Source organism: Coregonus clupeaformis, unplaced genomic scaffold, assembly GCF_020615455.1.
Source record: "Coregonus clupeaformis isolate EN_2021a unplaced genomic scaffold, ASM2061545v1 scaf0001, whole genome shotgun sequence".
Taxonomy (NCBI): Eukaryota; Metazoa; Chordata; class Actinopteri; order Salmoniformes; family Salmonidae; genus Coregonus; species Coregonus clupeaformis.
The window spans coordinates 620,751-629,915 of NW_025533456.1; the positions used below are offsets into that span (position 1 = coordinate 620,751).

A 9,165-nucleotide genomic window follows, 5' to 3' on the forward strand; every position below is an offset into this window, starting at 1 on the left:
TAAAATAATTACCAATTTAATTTTGGGAATTATTTTGCAAAAGTTATTATTGTTTTTCAGGTATTCGAGTTATTATATATTTTCCCAAAAGGTATCAGAATCGCCCTTTTGGAAGAATATATTAGCAAACTCGAGCGCTCCTAAAATAATTATCAATTTAATTTTGGGAATTATTTTGCAAAAGTTATTATTGTTTTTCAGGTATTCGAGTTATTATATATTTTCCCAAAAGGTATCAGAATCGCCCTTTTGGAACAATATATTAGCAAACTCGAGCGCTCCCAAAATAATTATCAATCTAATTTTAGGAATTATGAAAATACCAACACCACAAGAGGGAAAAAGTTCAAGTCAGCTTTTAGCGCAGCGGCTACATAACAGGCAAAATAGGACTCAGTGGTCCTCTTAAAAGTTATCCACTAGTTAGTCTCATGAAACGGCCAATCTTACACAACATTCAGGTTATCATTTCAACAATTACATTTTCATTACATATCAGCATCAACACACGAATTCAGTTTAAGTTCCTCACAGTACATATAGTTGAGTGCCACGTCAACCAATTGCCCGACTATCTGAACTCGTATATTTTTTTTTTTTTTTTGATTCTCCTCAAGGAGACTCCCAGTCGTTTAAACCATTCAACTGGCGTCTAGTCGGGAGAACCTTTTCTGGACTTGGATTCTCACGGAATTAACTCAACCCGACTATCTGAATCTTTTTATCAAGTCACCAGATCCTTCTCTTGTGGATCAAATAAAAGGGGTCCATCGCTTGTGGACCAAAACCTCTGTAATAGGCTCCTCACTAGAAAGCCGCATTTCAACAGAAAATAAAACCACTGTAACTAGACTTCTTCTCTTAGAGTCACATTTCAACAGTAAAAACCTAAGATTTCAGATATCAACAGCAAAAATAAAAGGGTCCGTCTCTCGTGAACCACAACCTCTGTAACTAGACTCCTCCCCTAGAGAGTCACATTTCAACAGTAATAACCTAAAGAATTCAGATATCTTTACATATGTGCCTTTTGAGTCATAATAGATATGTTATAAATTTATCAGTAATCCATACTCACGCCCAGTACTACTGATCTTAATTTTGGTTTATCCTATAATACAATATGCAGATTTTGTTTTAACAGGTTCTGCTTACCTTTGTATTGACGGCCGTCTAGATCAGTTTCCTGAGGCGAGCTGGATTCCCGGCTGCTCCTGCGGACAGGTCACCCGTCCTTTCAGATCCGTCTCTTACTTGTCTCCTGTCTCTATCAACTTTTATGGACCGAATTCAGAGTTAGAAAACCATCCTCTGCTACCAAGTTTTGTTGATAAAACAAGTTTACTGGAGAACGGAGACCAAGTAGAGACTTTCGGACTAGGTGGATGATTGTATAATATAAGGCAGTTTATTCAGAGGTAAAGATATCTGTAAATAGCGTGCACGGACCCGTTCGTCAACCTCGTAGGGAGATATCTGAGAGCGCGAGCCCCTAAACATTGTGTGCTGACATTTTATACAATAAAATAAAGTAGGTTGATTCTAGTAGTTCTGATCTTCTGATTGGTCCTGATGAGTTGGTCGAGGTCACTTCCATTGCATTGGCTCTGAGTCGGGTTCTCTGTCTTCAGATGTTCAGCCTAAGAGAAGGGGGTTTTTGTGTGTGTGTGCTTAACAATGATGATGTGTGTGTGTGTGTGTGTGCGTGTGTGTGTGTGTGTGTGTGTGTATGTGTGTGTGTGTGTATGTGTGTGTATGTGTGTGTGTGTGTGTATGTGTGTATGTTTAACAATGATGATGTGTGTGTGTGTGTGTGTGTATGTGTGTGTGTGTGTGGGGGTGTGTGTGTGTATGTCCTCAGAGCAATAACTCGTGTGAGTTGGGAGAACTGAGAGACCTATGGCGTGGGTGTTGTCCATAGCCACCTGCTGATAAGGCCGACAAGATAGAAGTCTTTGTGCATTGTATTAAATCCAAAGGCCCAACACAAGATGGGTTATGCACAAGATTTTAGTCAGACCAAGCTATAACATAATATATTTACTACGACACTATCCTACCGATCCTTGACTTCGGCGATGTCATTTACAAAATAGCCTCCAACACTCTACTCAGCAAATTGGATGTAGTCTATCACAGTGCCATCCGTTATGTCACCAAAGCCCCATATACTACCCACCACTGTGACCTGTACGCTCTTGTTGGCTCGTCCTCACTACATATTCGTTGCCAAACCCACTGGAATACTAAGGTCGTTTTAATTGTTAAAATAGGCCCACCCCCCAATAAAAGGTTAACAGAAATGAACAAGCACACAAGTAATGGAATACTAAGGTCCGTTCGGATATTTAAATATTGAAACAACCGTGTTCTATGTGTGTAAGCGTGTTCTATATGTGTACTAAAATGGACGAACATTGAACATTGATTGCTGTTATATGAATTGATATGTATATGTTGAATTCTGCTGTATATTCAGTCCTCGTTAGTATAGTGGTCAGTATCCCCGCCTGTCACGCGGGAGACCGGGGTTCAATTCCCCGACGGGGAGGTGAACATTTTTACTTCTGTCTTTGAGATAAGCCACGTAGTATACGCTGTTCAGATGTTGACGTTACCCCTCTCTGTTTTGCCATACAATATGACTGGAAGCGGAATATTTTTATCTCTGGATAAGGTAGTAGAATTATTGCAACCAGGTAATTGTGGAGTGATTTCCACAAAATGAACGTGCTCCTGGTTCCACTCGTGTCGTTTGTTAACAGCTCAGTCTCTGTGGCGCAATTGGTTAGCACGTTAGACTGTTAATCTAAAGGTTGGTGGTTCAAGCCCACCCAGGGACGAGTATTTTTCTGCATTACTCTGTGTCAGGTCTTCTGGAATCTCTGTTATGTGCGCGATTGTAATTGCTATTTGAAGTGGAGAAAGTAGGTTGTCAGGTCTGACTGGTGGGCTAAATGCACTAGCTCAATGTACTGTCATAAAATCTTCATTTAATAGTTTGTTATTTTATTAAATGAAGAATTTCAATTGTCATGGTATATCTGTCAAAGTCGCGTCAATTCAAATCTGGTATTAGGAACAAAAGAGGTCAACACGACTTCTAAGATATACTAGTTATTTTAATTAATGCAAAAACCTTCAATGGTAAATATGATGTTTCGTATATACGGGCTCTCTGAGATACCTCGCAGGGCACTTCAGAGAACTAAAAACATTGTTCCAGATTCAATACTCAAATACTCTGACAGAGAAAGTTTCCCACTTCTCTGCTGGCCAATTAGAGTAAAGACTTGAGCGTGGTTTAAACTTACTCAGCCAATCCATTGATGCACCCCTGTTGCCAGCCTCTTCTGTTACCAGGCATACGTTCATCATAACAACCTATCATAGTGAGAAGAGCCAGCTCCCTTAGACACCATTCCTATGTCCAAGGAAGGCTCACAGATCACAAAGAACTAGTATAGTCTAGCATTTGGAGAAACAAATCCTTATCTCCCTTTACCCCCTAAAACAGCTCTTCACATTAATCACAGCCTGCCAGGTGTCACAACCTACATTAGCCCAGTCAAGAATGCATTCTTTCTAAGTTAGTCATCCCATCAATTTAGGAGAATAATAAATCCCCAATATATCCCTGTATGTAATAATGTCTCAATGATAACTTAATTTAGAAAAAAAAACATTTTAATTGTTAAAATAGGCCCACCCCCCAATAAAAGGTTAACAGAAATGAACAAGCACACAAGTAATGGAATACTAAGGTCCGTTCGGATATTTAAATATTGAAATAACCGTGTTCTATGTGTGTAAGCGTGTTCTAAATGTGTACTAAAATGGACGAACATTGAACGTGGGTTGCTGTTGTGTTAACTGATATTTGAACTTGGGTTGCTGTTGGGGGAGCTGATGTGTATATGCTGAATTCTTGAACACATTCAGTCCTCGTTAGTATAGTGGTCAGTATCCCCGCCTGTCACGCGGGAGACCGGGGTTCAATTCCCCGACGGGGAGGTGAACATTTTTACTTCTGTCTTTGAGATAAGCTACGTATTATACGCTGTTCAGATGTTGACGTTACCCCTCTCTGTTTTGCCATACAATTTGACTGGAAGCTGAATATTTTTATCTCTGGATAAGGTAGTAGAATGTTTGCAACCAGGTACTTGTGGAGTGATTTCCACAAAATGAACGTGGTCCTGATTCCACCGGTGTCCTTCGTTAACAGCTCAGTCTCTGTGGCGCAATTGGTTAGCGCGTTAGACTGTTAATCTAAAGGTTGGTGGTTCAAGCCCACCCAGGGACGAGTATTTTTCCGTTTGTTGAGCTCTGGTGTAACAAGACCCTTCTGGACTGTAAATTAGCTTCTTTGTTACTTTGACCTGTGGTGTATTCTGTTAGACGTGATTGGTGAGCTGTTGAACATAAAAGACAAGGAGTATGATATTTTACATCCTAGTAAAATGGGTGTCAGTGGCCTGTGATCATCAGTTGCTGAATAGCTTCACCATATATCTATACTTCATATAGAATGAGATTACAGACAGCCTGAGGTCAAAGGTCAGCTTCATATCAAGTCTGTCTCCTACCAACTCCTTTTGAACATACAGCATGAGGAAAGTCGCATTTAAACCACTGGTAAAATGGGTGGCGGTGGCCTGATTGTGTATATAAAGCAAAGGTCTGTGGTTTTATTACTCTAGATCTTGACCGTTCTGTTAGGAAAATATACATCTGTCTCAAAGGACCTTATCATTGTATATAGATAAGCATCCGGCTCAAAGGACCATATCATCAATATATATTAATCTGGCTCGGCGGACTATATCATTTAGTTATATATATATATATATATATATATATATATATATATATTTACACTGCTCAAAAAAATAAAGGGAACACTAAAATAACACATCCTAGATCTGAATGAATGAAATAATCTTATTAAATACTTTTTTCTTTATATAGTTGAATGTGCTGACAACAAAATCACACAAAAATAATCAATGGAAATCAAATTTATCAACCCATGGAGGTCTGGATTTGGAGTCACCCTCAAAATTAAAGTGGAAAACCACACTACAGGTTGATCCAACTTTGATGTAATGTCCTTAAAACAAGTCAAAATGAGGCTCAGTAGTGTGTGTGGCCTCCACGTGCCTGTATGACCTCCCTACAACGCCTGGGCATGCTCCTGATGAGGTGGCGGATGGTCTCCTGAGGGATCTCCTCCCAGACCTGGACTAAAGCATCCGCCAACTCCTGGACAGTCTGTGGTGCAACGTGGCGTTGGTGGATGGAGCGAGACATGATGTCCCAGATGTGCTCAATTGGATTCAGGTCTGGGGAACGGGCGGGCCAGTCCATAGCATCAATGGCGGCAGGTAGCTTAGTGGTTAAGAGCGTTGTGCCAGTAACCGAAAGGTTGCTGGTTCTAATCCCCCGAGCTGACTAGTTGAAAAATCTGTCGATGTGCCCCTTGAGCAAGGCACTTAACCCTAATTGCTCCTGTAAGTCGCTCTGGATAAGAGCGTCTGCTAAATGACCAATTATTATTATCTTGCAGGAACTGCTGACACACTCCAGCCACATGAGGTCTAGCATTGTCTTGCACTAGGAGGAACCCAGGGCCAACCGCACCAGCATATGGTCTCACAAGGGGTCTGAGGATCTCATCTCGGTACCTAATGGCAGTCAGGCTATCTCTGGCGAGCACATGGAGGGCTGTGCGGCCCCCAAAGAAATGCCACCCCATACCATGACTGACCCACCGCCAAACCGGTCATGCTGGAGGATGTTGCATGCAGCAGAACGTTCTCCACGGCGTCTCCAGACTCTGTCACTTCTGTCACATGTGCTCAGTGTGAACCTGCTTTCATCTGTGAAGAGTACAGGGCGCCAGTGGCGAATTTGCCAATCTTGGTGTTCTCTGGCAAATGCGAACGTCCTGCATGGTGTTGAGCTGTAAGCACAACCCCCACATTGTGTTGTTTAAGTGTTCCCTTTATTTTTTGAGCAGTGTATATATATATATATATATATATATATATATATATATATATATATATATAATATATTAATCAGGTTTGAGGAACAATAAATTCAGAATCTATTATCCACTCTTTTGTTAGACTGCTAGATCTTTTCACATTTTCAGCAACCACATGAAGATACATCTTTGTATATGACCTTGTATAACTTTGAGAAAATTCAAAAAAATTCAAATGAGTGTATTTTGTCTCATTGGATGTGTGTTCAAAGTGGGCGCAGGACTTGTTTGTAGGTAAATGTTGGTATTGTGTTTGTGTGTGTGTGTTTGTTAGGGATGGGCATTTTAAAATATTATACTTTTCCGACAGGAATTTTTTCTGATATCTGCATAGTCGACATTCAAAAACGTATAAAAAAAAAACTAACTTGACCAATCAGAATGTCACAAATGCCAAAGGCAGAGGTAGGCTACCACAATGGACAGGCTGTAATTCTCCGGTAGTTTTTGGCTAACAGCAAAGGTGAAAGAGAAGTCTGATTTTCGCCATGATTGATGGATTCGGTTTCAAAATACTTTTCTCGTGAGTGTTCTGCATTACTCTGTGTCAGGTCTTCTGGAACCTCTGTTATGTGCGCGATTGTAATTGCTATTTGAAGTGGAGAAAATAGGTTGTCAGGTCTGACTGGTGGGCTAAATGCGCTAGCTCAATGTACTGTCATAAAAACTTCATTTAATAGTTTGTTATTTTATTAAATGAAGAATTTCAATTGTCATGGTATATCCCTGTATGTAATAATGTCTCAATGATAACTTAATTTAGAAAAAAACTTTTTAATTGTTAAAATAGGCCCACCCCCAATAAAATTTTAACAAAAATGAAGACGCACACAAGTAATGGAATACTAAGGTCCGTTCGGATATTTAAATATTGAAATAACCGTGTTCTATGTGTGTAAGCGTGTTCTATATGTGTACTAAAATGGACGAACATTGAACGTGGGTTGCTGTTGTGTTAACTGATATTTGAACGTGGGTTGCTGTTGGGGGAGCTGATGTGTATATGCTGAATTGTTGTACACATTCAGTCCTCGTTAGTATAGTGGTCAGTATCCCCGCCTGTCACGCGGGAGACCGGGGTTCAATTCCCCGACGGGGAGGTGAACGTTTTAATATTATTTTTTTACTTCCGTCTTTGAGATAAGCTACGTATTATACGCTGTTCAGATGTTGACGTTACCCCTCTCTGTTTTGCCATACAATTTGACTGGAAGCTGAATATTTTTATCTCTGGAGAAGGTAGTAGAATGTTTGCAACCAGGTACTTGTGGAGTGATTTCCACAAAATGAACGTGGTCCTGATTCCACCGGTGTCCTTCGTTAACAGCTCAGTCTCTGTGGCGCAATTGGTTAGCGCGTTAGACTGTTAATCTAAAGGTTGGTGGTTCAAGCCCACCCAGGGACGAGTATTTTTCCGTTTGTTGAGCTCTGGTGTAACAAGACCCTTCTGGACTGTAAATTTGCTTCTTTGTTACTTTGACCTGTGGTGTATTCTGTTGTTAGACGTGATTGGTGAGTTGTTGAACATAAAAGACAAGGAGTATGATATTTTACATCCTAGTAAAATGGGTGTCAGTGGCCTGTGATCATCAGTTGCTGAATAGCTTCACCATATATCTATACTTCATATAGAATGAGATTACAGACAGCCTGAGGTCAAAGGTCAGCTTCATATCAAGTCTGTCTCCTACCAACTCCTTTTGAACATACAGCATGAGGAAAGTCGCATTTAAACCACTGGTAAAATGGGTGGCGGTGGCCTGATTGTGTATATAAAGCAAAGGTCTGTGGTTTTATTACTCTAGATCTTGACCGTTCTGTTAGGAAAATATACATCTGTCTCAAAGGACCTTATCATTGTATATAGATAAGCATCCGGCTCAAAGGACCATATCATCAATATATATTAATCTGGCTCGGCGGACTATATCATTTAGTTATATATATATATATATATATATATATATATATATATATATATATATATTTACACTGCTCAAAAAAATAAAGGGAACACTAAAATAACACATCCTAGATCTGAATGAATGAAATAATCTTATTAAATACTTTTTTCTTTATATAGTTGAATGTGCTGACAACAAAATCACACAAAAATAATCAATGGAAATCAAATTTATCAACCCATGGAGGTCTGGATTTGGAGTCACCCTCAAAATTAAAGTGGAAAACCACACTACAGGTTGATCCAACTTTGATGTAATGTCCTTAAAACAAGTCAAAATGAGGCTCAGTAGTGTGTGTGGCCTCCACGTGCCTGTATGACCTCCCTACAACGCCTGGGCATGCTCCTGATGAGGTGGCGGATGGTCTCCTGAGGGATCTCCTCCCAGACCTGGACTAAAGCATCCGCCAACTCCTGGACAGTCTGTGGTGCAACGTGGCGTTGGTGGATGGAGCGAGACATGATGTCCCAGATGTGCTCAATTGGATTCAGGTCTGGGGAACGGGCGGGCCAGTCCATAGCATCAATGGCGGCAGGTAGCTTAGTGGTTAAGAGCGTTGTGCCAGTAACCGAAAGGTTGCTGGTTCTAATCCCGAGCTGACTAGTTGAAAAATCTGTCGATGTGCCCCTTGAGCAAGGCACTTAACCCTAATTGCTCCTGTAAGTCGCTCTGGATAAGAGCGTCTGCTAAATGACCAATTATTATTATCTTGCAGGAACTGCTGACACACTCCAGCCACATGAGGTCTAGCATTGTCTTGCACTAGGAGGAACCCAGGGCCAACCGCACCAGCATATGGTCTCACAAGGGGGTCTGAGGATCTCATCTCGGTACCTAATGGCAGTCAGGCTATCTCTGGCGAGCACATGGAGGGCTGTGCGGCCCCCCAAAGAAATGCCACCCCATACCATGACTGACCCACCGCCAAACCGGTCATGCTGGAGGATGTTGCATGCAGCAGAACGTTCTCCACGGCGTCTCCAGACTCTGTCACTTGTCTACAGTGCAGTGAAACCCATCTGGGCCTCGTAGAGTGTAATCTTTAGCATTATTTGTGTATATATCATTCAGCGGTGTGTGTGTGTGTGGCTTTTCCACCTTCCATTCTGCCCTACTTTGGCCTCATGGCCTAGGCCGCGTGGGAGTTGC

The 9,165-nt window shown here is 41.1% G+C and overlaps 6 non-coding genes across 6 annotated transcripts; all 6 read left to right on the forward strand.

Moving 5' to 3' along the window:
• The first annotated feature begins 2,479 nt into the window (after positions 1 to 2,479).
• Positions 2,480 to 2,551, forward strand: trnad-guc. The gene has a single exon. It is a non-coding gene; the product is annotated as a tRNA-Asp (tRNA).
• A 218-nt stretch (positions 2,552 to 2,769) lies between these two features.
• trnan-guu lies at positions 2,770 to 2,843 on the forward strand. The gene has a single exon. It is a non-coding gene; the product is annotated as a tRNA-Asn (tRNA).
• A 1,099-nt stretch (positions 2,844 to 3,942) lies between these two features.
• Positions 3,943 to 4,014, forward strand: trnad-guc. The gene has a single exon. It is a non-coding gene; the product is annotated as a tRNA-Asp (tRNA).
• A 218-nt stretch (positions 4,015 to 4,232) lies between these two features.
• On the forward strand, positions 4,233 to 4,306 carry trnan-guu. The gene has a single exon. It is a non-coding gene; the product is annotated as a tRNA-Asn (tRNA).
• A 2,774-nt stretch (positions 4,307 to 7,080) lies between these two features.
• On the forward strand, positions 7,081 to 7,152 carry trnad-guc. The gene has a single exon. It is a non-coding gene; the product is annotated as a tRNA-Asp (tRNA).
• Positions 7,153 to 7,383: 231 nt separating this feature from the next.
• On the forward strand, positions 7,384 to 7,457 carry trnan-guu. The gene has a single exon. It is a non-coding gene; the product is annotated as a tRNA-Asn (tRNA).
• Positions 7,458 to 9,165: the final 1,708 nt, after the last annotated feature.